This window comes from Salmo salar, chromosome ssa01 (assembly GCF_905237065.1).
Source record: "Salmo salar chromosome ssa01, Ssal_v3.1, whole genome shotgun sequence".
Taxonomy (NCBI): Eukaryota; Metazoa; Chordata; class Actinopteri; order Salmoniformes; family Salmonidae; genus Salmo; species Salmo salar.
In genome coordinates, this window is record NC_059442.1 from 161,493,594 (window position 1) to 161,507,438 (window position 13,845).

Sequence of the window (13,845 nt, forward strand, 5' to 3'; positions counted from 1 at the left end):
TCAGTTCTGCCCACAAATTTTCTATGGGATTGAGGTCAGGGCTTTGTGATGGCCACTCCAATACCTTTACTTTGTTGTCCTTAAGCCATTGTGCCACAACTTTGAAAGTATGCATGGGGTGCTTCATGGTTGGGATGGTGTTCTTCGGCATGCAACCCTCCCCCTTTTTCCTCCAAAGATAACGATGGTCATTATGGCCAAACAGTTCTATTTTTGTTTCATCAGACCAGAGGACATTTCTCCAAAAAGTACAATCTTTGTCCCCATGTGCAGTTGCAAACCCTAGTCTGGCTTTTTTATGGCGGTTTGGAGCAGTGGCTTCTTCTTTGCTGAGTGGCCATTCAGGTTATGTCGATATAGGACTCGTTTTACTGTGGATATAGATACTTTTGTACCTGTTTCCTCCATCATCTTCAAGGACCTTTACTGTTGTTCTGGGATTGATTTGCACTTTTCGCACCAAAGTACGTTCATCTCTAGGAGACAGAACGCGCCTCCTTTCTGAGCAGTATGAAGGCTGCATGGTCCCATGGTGTTTATACTTGCGTACTATTGTTTGTACAGATGAACATGGTACATTCAGGTGTTTGGAAATTGCTCCCAATGATGAACCAGACTTGTGGAGGTCTACAATTTCTTTTCTGAGGTCTTGGCTGATTTCTTTTGATTTTCCCATTATGTCAAGCAAAGAAGCACTGAGTTTGAAAGTAGGCCTTGAAATACATCCACGGGTACACCTCCAATTGACTCAAATTATGTCAATTAGCCTATCAGAAGCTTCTAAAACCATGACATAATTTTCTGGAATTTTCCAAGCTGTTTAAAGGCACAGTCAACTTAGTGTATGTAAACTTCTGACCCACTGGAATTGTGATACAGTGAATTATAAGTGCAATAATCTGTAAACAATTGTTGGAAAAATTACTTGTGTCATGCACAAAGTAGATGTCCTAACCGACTTGCCAAAACTATAGTTTGTTAACAAGAAACTTGAGGAGTGGTTGAAAAACAAGTTAAATGACTCCAACCTAAGTGTATGTAACCTTCTGACTTCAACTGTACATGTGATATGAGTAATGTAAGACATGTAAACATGATCAAAGTGGCATTATTTAAAGTGACATTGTTAAGTGACTAATGAACCATTTATTAAAGTGTCCAGTGATTGGGTCTCAGTGTAGGCAGCAGCCTCTCTGAGTTAGCGATGGCTATTTAACAGTCTGATGGCCTTGAGATTGAAAGATCGCTTCTATCTCTCGGTCCCAGTTTTGATGCACCTGTACTGACCTCACCTCCTGGATGATAGCGGGGTGAACAGGCAGTGGCTCGGGTTGTTGTGGTCCTTGATGATCTTATCGGCCTTCCAGTGACATCGGGTGCTGTAGGTGTCATGGAGGGCAGGTAGTTTGCCCTGTTGATGCATTGTGCAGACCGCACCACCCTCTGGAGAGCCTTGCGGTTGAGGGCGGTGCAGTTGCCGTACCAGGTTGTGATACAGCGCAACAGGATGCTCTCGATTGTGCATCTAAACTTAAAACTTTCCACCAACTCCACTGCGGTCCCTTCGACGTAGATAGGAGGGTGCTCCCTCTGCTGTTTCCTGAAGTCTACGATGATCTCCTTTGTTTTATTGACATTGAGTGAGAGATTGTTTTCCTGACACCACAATCCGAGTGCCCTCACCTCCTCCCTGTAGGCTGTCTCGTCGTTGTTGGTGATCAAGCCCACTACTGTTGTGTCGTCTGAAAACTTGATGATTGAGTTGGAGGTGTGCATGGCCACGCAGTCGTGGGAGAACAGGGAGTACAGGAGAGGGCTGAGCACACACCCTTGTGGGGCCCCAGTGTTGAGGGTTAGCGAAGTGGAGATGTTTCCTACCTTCACCACCTGGTGGCGGCACGTCAGAAAGTCCAGGACCCAGTTTCAAAGGGAGGGGTTGAGACCCAGGGCCTCCAGCTTGATGAGCTTGGAGGGTACTATGATGTTGAATGCTGAGCTGTAGTCAATGAACAACACTCTTACATGGGTATTTTTTTTGTCCAGATGGGATAGTGCAGTGTGCAGTGTGATGGCGATTGCATCATCTGTGGACCTGTTGGGGCGGTATGCAACTGAAGTGGGTCTCAGGTGGCCGGTAAGGTGGCGGTGATATGATCCTTGACTAGCCTCTCAAAGCACTTCATGATGACAGAAGTGAGTGCTACAGGGCGGTAGTCATTTAGTTCAGTTATCTTTGGCATCTTGAAGCATGTGGGGACAACAGACTGGGATAGGGAGTTATTAAATGTCTGTAAACACACCAGCCAGCTGGTCTGCGCATGCCCTGAGGACATGGCTAGGGATGCCGTCTGGGCCAGCAGCCTTGCGAGGGTTAACAAGTTTAAATGTTTTACTCACATCAGCCACTGAGATGGAGAAGGGGGGCCGCAGTCTTAGTTAGCGATCCGCAACGGTGGCATTGTATTATCCTCAAAGCGGGCAAAGAAGGTGTTTAGTTTGTCTGGAAGGGTAACGTCAGTATCCGTGACGTGGCCGTTTTTGTTTTCGTAGTCTGTGATTTCCTGTAGACCCTGACACATACGTCTCATGTCTGAGCCATTGAAATGCGACTCCACCTTGTCCCTGTACCGGCATTTCGCTTGTTTGATTGCCTTGGAGGGAATAACTACACTGTTTATATTAGTCATATTCCCAGACCTCTTTCCATGGTTAAATGCGGTGGATCGCGCTTTCAGTTTTACGTGAATGACACCATCCATCCACGGTTTCTGGTTAGGGTAGGTTTTAATAATCACAGTGGGTACGATGTCTCCAATGCACTTATTTATAAACGCACTCACCGAGTCAGCGTATAGTTCAATGTTGTCCTCTGAGGCTGATCGGAACATATTGCAGTCCGCGTAAGCAAAACAATCTTGGAGCGTGGCTTCCGATTGGTCAGACCAGCGTTGAATGGTTCTCGTCACTGGTACATCCTGTTTGAGTTTCTGCTTATAAGCCGGGACTAGCAAGATGGCGTCGTGGTCAGATTTGCCAAAGGGAGGGCGGGGGAGGGCTTTGTATGCATCGCGGAAGTTAGAGTAGCAGTGATCGAGAGTATTAGCCCTACGTGTCGTTTACATAGAGTCGAGTGAATTTCCTTGAGGGCCGTCTTGGTGTTTGCTTGAGGGGGGGGGATGTGTCGATAACTGACGAGAATACTCTTGGTAGGTAGAATGGCCGACATTTGATTGTAAGGAAATCTAGGTCGGGTGAGCAGAAGGACTTGAGTTCCTGTATGTTGTTATGTTAACAACTCTTGGTGTAAAGCATACCCCCACCCTTCCTCTTCCCAGAGAGGTGTTCTCTCTGTCGGTGCAATGCATGGAGAAGCCCGGTGGCTGAACCGATTCCGACAATATATCCCGAGAGAGCCATGTTCCCGTAAAACAGAGAATGTTACAACCTCTGATATCTCTCTGGAAGGCAACCCTCACTCGAATTTCATCTACCTTGTTGTCAAGTGACTGGACATTGGTGAGTAGTATACTTGGGAGTGGAGAGCGATGTGCCCATTTTCAAAGCCTGACCAGAAGCCCGCTCCGTCTGCCCCTTCTGCGTCGCCGTCGCCGCTGGGATTAGGTCCATTGTCCTGGGTGGTGGTCCGGAGAGAGGATCTGCTTCGGGAAAGTCATATTCCTGGTCGTAATGTTGGTAAGTTGACATTGCTCTTATATCCAATAGTTATTCCCAGCTGTATGTAATAAGACTTAATATTTCCTGGGGTAACAATGTAAGAAATAATACATTAAAAAACTGCATAGTTTCCTAAGAACACGAAGCGAGGCGACCATCATCAAATGATGATGATCATCAAAATACTTGGCCCTAAACAGAGAGTACACTGTGGCAGAATACCTGACCACTGACTGACCCAAACTTAAGGAAAGCTTTGACTATGTACAAGCATAGCCTTGCTATTGAGAAAGGCCACCGTAGGCAGACCTGGCTCTCAGGAGAAGACAGGCTATGTGCACACTGCCCACAAAATGAGGAGGAAACTGAGCTGCACTTTTTAACCTCCTGCCAAATGCATGACCATATTAGAGACACATATTTCCCTCAGATTGCACAGACCCACAAAGAATTTGAAAACAAACCCGATTTTGATAAACTCCCAAATTTACTGGGTGAAATACCACAGTGTGCCATCACAGCAGCAAGATTTGTGACCTGTTACCACAAGAAAAGGACAACCAGTGAAGAACAAACACCATTGTAAACACAACCCATATTTATGTTTTTTATTTTCCCTTTTGTACTTTAACTATTTGCACATCGTTACAACACTGTATATAGACATAATATGACATTTGTAATGTCTTTATTATTTTGGAACTTCTGTGAGTGTAATGTTTACTGTTCATTTTTATTGTTTATTTCACTTTTGTATATTATCTACTTCACTTGCTTTGGCAATGTTAACATATGTTTCCCATGCCAATAAAGCCACTTGAATTGAAGTGAAAGGGTGGAGGGGTAGAGAGAGAGTGCGTGTCTACGTGTCTCTGTGTGTACTGATATGTGCGTACTAAAATCCATGAGAGAGATAGTGGTAGTTCAGTGCAACACTGTTCCCTCTTCGCACCGAGCTGTACAGTACTGAAATGTTCCCTTCAATCCAGTGTCAACTATTTGGGTTTATTACACACAACCATGGCCTGTGAGGGGTATTCTTTCCAGGTGGTTAGCTCCAAGCCGATGGCAGGTGGACAATACGGTTACTTCCCAAATAGCACCCTATTCCCTATTTAGTGCACTACACTATAGTGAATAGGATCAGGGTGCCATTTAGGACACAGCCTAAGACATAAGGAAGACAATAGAAGCCAGTCACACAATGGCCATCAACTGTGTGGTTTCATAAGAGTAACACTTTACGTGAACCCTTCTGTCACCCTCTCAAAGTTTCTCTTTTCAAAATGGAAGGTATTGTAGCAATGTACAGTATATTGAATATGTTTTTCGGTGCAGAGCCATGGTCGAGAGATAACATGTTTATGTGCTGTGAGATCAGAGTTCAATCTGCAATAATAGCATTCAAATAAAAAGTGTTCACAAGGATTTTGTAACTAGGTTTCTGAATGTGAGTGTGTTTTAAGAGTTACATTCTTCTGAAGAGCGCGTTACATTAACCATATTATTATTATTATTATTATTATTATTATTATTATTATAATAATAATAATAATAATAATAATAATATGCCCACCCATGGTATTAACAGTGCAACTAGTAGCCAAGAAGAAGGGTCTAACATGTAAGAGGGAACCATCATGGACTATGCCTCTAAACCAAAGAGTCACCAAGTATTCCCCCAAAACACACAGCCCTGACCCAAACCCATCCGTTGCCCTGTGCTCTCCACACACATACCCCATAGGGCCAGCAGCACTACACAAAAAAACACTATCAACCCTCACGACAGCCTGGTGCAACCCAGCCTTGCCCACCCCCCAGATTTACCGCCGCATCATACCCTAATCCCATTGGTCACAGCGGCTCAAGGGGGCTATCGGTATTGGCTGGCAGAGCCCTGTCTCCATGGAAACTGAAGGGGATGAGTTGGAAGCAGACAGACAGACAGACAGGTTGCCTAAGATTATAGGGGAGCCTTTGGGATGGAGAACCATGTTGTTGTTGTGTTTATGGGCCTCGGCATACAGTGTGTGGAGGAGAGGGGACACAAATAATGTATTTAACAGGAGGGGGTGACGTGTGTGTGTTTCTTATTGTGTCTAAGGAAGAGAGATTGGGGTCAAAATGGCTACATTACTACAGCACCTTCTTTTGTTCATCCTCATCTTCTCAAAACACATTGGAGGAAAGGTTCCAATCCAAGAGGAGGAACTCAGGATCTTCTCCTCCAATACAAGAAAGAGAAAATAAGTATTGAGGAAAACCCCTAGGGGTGCATCTCAATAGTAAAAAATATCTCTCTCCTTGTCTCCTTCCCTCAATCTGCAGTCTGCACTGATACTCCAGTAGATACCTTGACAGTTGACAGAATGGGTTATTGTAGTTATTCTCTATTCTGCTTAAACCAAGCCCTGTGTTTTCAGATTAGTGCAGACGAAGAAGAGAAAACAAGGAGAGGAAGCCAATTTAGACTACTGAGGCACACCCTGCTTAGTCCTACTTCTCCCCCTTCCTCCCTTCCCTTCATTCCTTTTCTTGGCATTTTGCTGCCCAAATTTCTGAACTCACTTACACCCACCAGTGTTGGTTGATTCCAATTCGCAGCGTGGGTTCCAAAATCATTACTCAGGGGGTTCGTTCACAGTAGCACTGTTTCACCACTCCTCATCAATAAGAATGCTGCTGCCGACTGCCTCTCCTGCCTCTCCCCTTGTTTAATGCTGGTGCTGTGGCCTGTTTATGTTGCTGTTGTGGACTGCTATTGTGGGCGGACTAAGGCAGGGATTCAATCTGACGTGCTTTGTCTGCAATGCATGTTTTGAAGGCTATGTTCCCACGTTTACGGAGACCACATTCACAGTAAACACTGCATATGTCGGCTCAATCGGAAATTACCTCTAAAATGGCGCATTGTCCAAATCCGTGTTCGGCTTGAATCCCGGACAAAGTCCAGAGGAAGATATACAGGAATGTGAAGTTTAGCTTGTCGCTGTATCAGACAAGATGGATGGAGAGAGTTTGAGCTGTTATCTGTAGCTGTAATAGTCTGATACTGCAAAGCAACTGACAGACATGAACTGAGAAACAATTCAAATCAGAATTCTCAGAAGGAAAAAAAGCTATGAGTTTCCATGGTCAGAGGGGCCAAATCCTAACTTGAGATTTGTGCAGTTAACCTGTCTGGGCTAGGGGGCAGTATTTTCACGTCCGGATGAAAAACGTACCCAATTTAAACAGGTTACTACTCTGGCCCAGAAACTAGAATATGCATATTATTAGTAGATTTGGATAGAAAACACTCTGAAGTTTCTAAAACTGTTTGAATGGTGTCTGTGAGTATAACAGAACTCATATGGCAGGCGAAAACCTGAGTAAAATCCAAGCAGGAAGTGAAAAGTCAGAGAATCAAAAGAAGAACTACAATTCTCAATCGAAGCTCCAGTGTCTGTGGGGTGACGTTGCACTTCCTAAGGCTTCCATTGGCTGTCTAAAGCCTTCAGAAAGTGGTTTGAGCATTTTCCTGTCACTGGGCAGAGTATAGGAGCTCAGTTACTGAGTGGTCTGCCTGGCAACAAAGAGATTGGATATGCTCGGTCCCGCGAGCGCGCCCCTCCTTTTTCTTCTTGAATGAATATGCTATTGTCCGGTTGGAATATTATCACAATTTTACGTTAAAAACACCATAAAGATTGATTTTAAACAGCGTTTGACATGCTTCTAAGTACGGTAATGGAACATTTTGACTTTTCGTCTCTCGTTCCGCACTCGCGCGTTATGCCTTTGGATAAGTGATCTGTACGCACGAACAAAGCGGAGGTATTTGGACATAAATATGGATTATTTGGAACAAAAACAACATTTCTTGTGGAAGTAGCAGTCCTGGGAGTGCATTCTGACGAAGATCAGCAAAGGTAATACAATATTTCTAATACTAATTCTGAGTTTAGGTTGCCCCGAATTTGGCGGGTGTCTGAATAGCTCGCTGTGATGGCTGAGCTATATACTCAGAATATTGAAAAATGTGCTTTCTCCGTAAAGCTATTTTAAAATCCGACACAGCGGTTGCATAAAGCAGTAGTCTATCTATAATTCTTTAAATAATTGTTATGTATTTTGTCAACGTTTATGATGAGTATTTTTGTAAATTGATGTGCACATTCACCGGACGCTTTGGTGGGAATACATTTTCTGAATATCACGCGCCAATGTAAAATGCTGTTTTTGGATATAAATATGAACTTTATCGAACAAAACATACATGTATTGTGTAACATAATGTCCTAGGAGTGTCATCTGATGAAGATCGTCAAAGGTTAGTGCTTCATTTCGCTGAGTTTTGGGTTTTATTTACACGTCCTTGCTTGGAAAATGGCTGTGTGAGTTTTTTGTCTATGTACTCTCCTAACATAATCTAATGTTTTGTTTTCGCTGTAAAGCCTTTTTGAAATCAGACAATGTGGTTTGATTAACGAGAAGTGTATCTTTAAAATGGTGTAAAATAGTCATATGTTTGAGAAAGTTGAATTATGACATTTTGGCTGTGTCCCGCAGGTGGGACACTGGTGTCCCACCTAGCCAATAGAAGTTAACTTGAACTTAAATCAAATCGACATCAACAACAGATTTGCACAAAATATCTACTTACGCATTTTTATGTCAAGTTGAACTATAATCATAGGTAAGGAGGTGAAGAGAGCAACTTAAAAAAAAATGGCTGCCTCTCCAAAAGGATGAACGCTGACCCTGGCAATCCAGCCTTGCCAACAAAGCATCTATGGCTCTCTGGATGTCCATCCTCACTGTTAGCAAACTGAGCCCAGCTGAACAGACCATGCTCACCCCTTCACCTTTTGACCCAAACCTCACCCCTTCTATCTCAGCAGGGGGTGCACACTTCCTGGCTCCAACCCAGAGGCATCATGGGTAAAGTTGAAAAGGTGAAAGAGGGGTTACGGCGGTCAGTGGGTTGTGTGTGTGTACTCCTGTGTGTGAGTGAGTGAGTGAGTGAGTGAGTGAGTGAGTGAGTGAGTGAGTGAGTGAGTGAGTGAGTGAGTGAGTGAGTGAGAGAGAGAGAGAGAGAGAGGAAGGGTCAAAGAAGATGGTGGTTTGAAAGCCACAGCTCCATTTTACAACCTAATTGGGCCATGGGCCATAAATCTATTATTCCACTCAGAACCAACAATGCTGCTCTTTCTGTGGCCTGGAGAGTTTACAGTTCTGGGGGGGGGGGGTCAACTCCATCCCCCCTCCCACCTTTCCCCCTGACCCTACTGCTTCAGTTAGTCCTGCCTCCCAAAGGTTTACAGACACCACTAATCTACCCAGTGTGTGTGTGTGTGTGTGTGTGTGTGTGTGTGTGTGTGTGTGTGTGACACTACTAGGTAGGTCACAGGTGACGGAGGTTCTAAACTACATCTAACCTCTGCCCCCGCCCTCTGGCCTAGTAAACGAGAGAGTAAAAGGAGGGGTAAGGAAGAGAGACTGAAAAAGAGAGAAGAACATTTGAACTTCATGTGAACCTGTACCTTAACATTGGACTCTCAACCCCTAACCGTCACCCTGTTGTGAAAGGACAGCAGCAAGCCTGTGGGAATAGCGCTGGTCAAAAGTTCAGATGGTCAAAGACGTTTGAAGTAAGAGATGCATGTCTGTGTGTGTGTTCATGTGTACACCATTGCCTATGGCTTCAATTGCACCTCTTGACCCCTTATTTTCACTGATACAGGAATGGAAGACATCCTGGATGTTTCAGGAATGAAAGAACTGTGGTTTAAAAAAAAAAGAAATACACTCGTGGGAATGCAAAATACTGCAAAAGAAAAATGTGGACCCAGCACTAATACTCCTGATGTATGTCCGTGTTGGGTAGAACAAAATTATACAATATTATGTATTCCCAGGACAGGACAGCTACATTTGTGAAAAGTATTATTAGAATAAAGCTTGTGTGCGACAGAGTTTTTGTTTCAACTTTGATACAAACACAAATAAGCCTAATAGATTCCACATTAAGCACATTGCTTCTGACTGCTGTGAATTGCCAGTTAGCACCCAAGGCTGTGGATGTCACAGTCTCACCCCCATGCCCTAGGGTGCCCTACTTTCTCACAGTGGAAAAGAAAGAAAGAAAGAAAGAAAGAAAGAAAGAAAGAAAGAAAGAAAGAAAGAAAGAAAGAAAGAAAGAAAGAAAGAAAGAAAGAAAGAAAGAAAGAAAGAAAGAAAGAAAGAAAGAAAGAAAGAAAGAAAGAAAGAAAGAAAGAAAGGAGAGCTATGGTTGGAGACTCATGCGGTGGGTGGTTGGTCATGCCAGTCCTTTGTGGCTATGGGCCCTGGTTGGCTGACGGGGGCCTAACGCGGCGTGACAGCATGACGGAGAGGAAACGCCGCCTGCCCAAATGCGTCCGGACACCTGACAACCCCTGTGAGGCGCTCACCTCACACCCGCTTGGGCCAAACGCCTCCCTTCACACACACACGTGTAAGAGCACAAACACACGTGCACGCGCACACACCATCTCTCCTCCTGCACTCCTATTTCCACCTGTCCTTCTCTCTCACCCTCTTCCTCATCTTCTTTCCTCCACATCTTAAGCCCTCCCTCTACTCCTATCCATCCTCATCTACCCCTATAAGAAATGTCCATTCCATTGCTCATCCATTTTTTTTGTTATTATGCATTTATTTAACTTAACTGGTTAGCTCAGCTATGCCACCTAGTTGGAGATTAGAACTGCAACACTGGTCAGAAGCAATACAGAGGAGATGGAGAGGGATAGCTCAGGGTCACGTTAAGGGTGCAATAGTAACATCAATCATTTTTTGTCCAACTGATTATTGTGAAAGTATTTTGTCTCTCATGTCATTTGGAATGGACCTAAAGTATCCAAACTGTCCAAAGGGAAAGGCTATAACAGGCATTTAAGATGACGAGCAAGACTAACAAGCAATGTGAAGCCACATGAGTTGTACTAAGGTCTGAGGACATGTGAGCTGTTCTTCATTATATCTATATTCATTCTTTATTCTTCAGTGAAACATTGATGTCCTATAACTGCCATACTGATGATTCTGAAGTAGACCGTTTCTCTCCTTCTGGCCTCTACTGGGCATGCCCATGTGAGTGCAGCTTTCATTCTTTGACTCTTGCAGTGGTGTGCCTCCCCCTAGCGGTGATCTCAGTCAGTCTCCAAACACATGTGAATTCTACAAGAGTGATTAAAACAGTTTTTGACCTTTATTTAACTAGGCAAGTCAGTTAAGAACAAATTCTTATTTTACAATGACGGCCTACCCCTGGCCAAACCCTCCCCTAACCCGGACAATGCTGGGCCAATTGTGCGCCGCCCTATTGGATTCCCGATCACGGACGGTTGTGCTACAGCCCGGGATCGAACCAGGGTCTGTAGTGACGCCTCTAGCACTGAGATGTTGTGCCTTAGACTGCTGCGCCACTCGGGAGTTGAATTAAATCCATATTGATAGATGATGTAGGAAAGTTCCAACAGTAGAGGCCTACAACAAGGCCTACAACTACACACTAACATGTACAGTCCCTTCAGAAAAAGTGTTACAACAATTTACCACACCAAAACTACCAGAGTACGGTGGGAAACGTTGTTTTGATGTTTTCAACTCACGCTCAAATTCTCTTTTTATAGCTGCTATAAGTTTAGAATATTCTGACAATGTAAATTGATTTAGTCTAATTAAAAAAGTTAAATTGATATGGAGGGTTTTAACTAGAATAGAGTGGCTTCAGAAAGTATTCATACCCCTTGACTTAATCCACATTTTGTTGTGTTAGTCTGAATTCAAAGTGAATTTAGAAAATTCTCACCCATCTACACACAATACCCCATAATGACAAAGTGAAAACATGTTTTTAGAGCTGTTTGCAAACTTATTGAAAATAAAACACAAATATCTCATTTACATAAGTATTAAGACCCCTGAGTGAATACTTTGTAGAAGCACCTATGGCGGTGATTACAGTTGAGTCGTCTTGGGTATGTCTATCAACTTTGCACATCTGGATTTGGGGATTTTCTCCCATTCTTCCTTGCAGATTTTCATAAGCTCTTTTAAGTTAGATGTAGCAGCAATCTTCAAGTCTTTCCACAGATTTTCAATGGGATTTAAGTCTGGGCTTTGGCTGGGCCACTCAAGGACTTTCACATTCTTGTTCTGAAGCCATTCCTGCGTGTCTTTGGCTGTATGCTTGGTGTCATTGTCCTGCGCAATGTACACTACAGTTCAAAAGTTTGGGGTCACTTAGAAATGTTATTTTTGAAAGAAAAAAAAAAAAATTGTCCATTAAAATAACATCAAATTGATCAGAAATACAGCATAGACATTGTTAATGTTGTAAATGACTATTGTAGCTGGAAACTGCAGATTTTTTATGGAATATCTATATAGGCGTACAGAGGCCCATTATCAGCAACCATCACTCCTGTGTTCCAATGGCACGTTGTGTTAGCTAATCCAAGTTTATCATTTTAAAAGGCTTATTGATCATTAGAAAACCCTTTCCCAATTATGTTAGCACAGCTGAAAACTGTTGTTCTGATTAAAGCAGCAATAAAACTGGCCTTCTTTAGACTAGTTGAGTATCTGGAGCATCAACATTTGTGGGTTTGATCACAGCCTCAAAATGGCCAGAATCAAATAACTTTCTTCTGAAACCCAAAACACAGGAGTGATGGTTGCTGATAATGGGCCTCTGTACGCCTATGTAGATATTCTATTTAAATAATAATCTGCCGTTTCCAGCTACAATAGTCATTTACAACATTAACAATGTCTACACTGTATTTCTGATCAATCTGATGTTATTTTAATGGACAAATTTATTTAGCTTTTCTTTCAAAAACAAGGACATTTCTAAGTGACCCAAAACTTTTGAACGCTAGTGTAAATCTTCACCGCAGTCTAAGGTCATTTGCACCCTGAAGCATGTTCTCGTCAAGGATTTGCCTGTATTTGGCTCCATTCATTGTTCCCTCTATCCTTACTAGTCTCCCAGGCCCTGCTGCTGAAAAGCATCCCCATAGCATGATGCTGCCACCACCATGCTTCACGGTAGGGATAGTGTTAGATGGGTGATGAGCTGTGCCTGGTTTTCTCCAGACATAGTGCTTGGCATTCAGGCCAAAGAGTTACATTTTTGTCTCATCATTCCCCAGAACCTTTTGCCTTATGCGCTCAGTCTTCCACCTGCCTTTTTGCAAACTCCAGGCATGCGGTCATGTGCCTTTTTCTCAGGAGTGGCTTCCTTCTGGCCACTCTCCCACAAAGCCCAGATTGGTGAAGTGGTGTAGAGACTGTTGTCCTTCTGGCTGGTTCTCCCATCTCAGCCAAGGAACTCTGTCATTTTGTCAGAGTGGTCATTGGGTTCTTGGTCACCTCCCTGACCAAAGTCGTTCTTGCCCGGTTTCTCAGTTTGGTCAGACAGCCAGCTCTAGGCAGTCTGGGTAGTTCCCCCAAAAAATGTTTCTCCATTTCCCAATAATGGAGACCACCGTACTCTTGGAAACTTTCAACACTCTAGAAATTGTTGTATACCCTTCCCCAGACATAGAATTGCCTGATCACGAGGTCTATCTCTGAGATCTACAGACAGTTCCTTGGACTTCCTGGTATAGTTTCTGCACTGACATGCAGTGTCAACTGTGGGACCTTTATATAGACAGGTGTGTTTCTTTCTAAATCATGTCCAAACAATTGAATTGGCCACAGGTGGACTCCAAGTTGTAGTGACATCTCAAGGAAGATAAAAGGAAATTGGATGCACCCGAGCTCAATTTGGAGAGTCATAGCAAAGGGGTGTGAATACTTATGTAAATTAGATATTTCTGTATTTCATTTTTCAATACATTTGCCCACAACAAATCTAAAAACACCTTTTCACATTGTCATTATTGGGTCTTGTGTATAGATAGTTTTTTCCCACCTATTTAATCAATTTTGAGGCTCTAACAACAAAATGTAGAGTAAGTCAAGGGGTATGAATACTTTCTGAAGGCACTCTACCGGAGTAGATAATGGTGAATTTGATTTTAAAGTCTTTGATACCTCACAATCTCCATTTTAACTAAATAGTCAAGCAAGTTTTTACCTAAAGGCATGAACAAAGCTTGAACAAAGCTCTTGCAGAGTAACCTCCAT

The 13,845-nt window shown here is 43.3% G+C and overlaps 1 protein-coding gene across 5 annotated transcripts in view; it reads right to left on the bottom strand.

Moving 5' to 3' along the window:
- Positions 1-13,845, bottom strand: part of LOC106570966 (nuclear receptor subfamily 6 group A member 1-A) — a 185,257-nt gene that overhangs the window by 121,815 nt on the left and 49,597 nt on the right. The window lies entirely within an intron of this gene.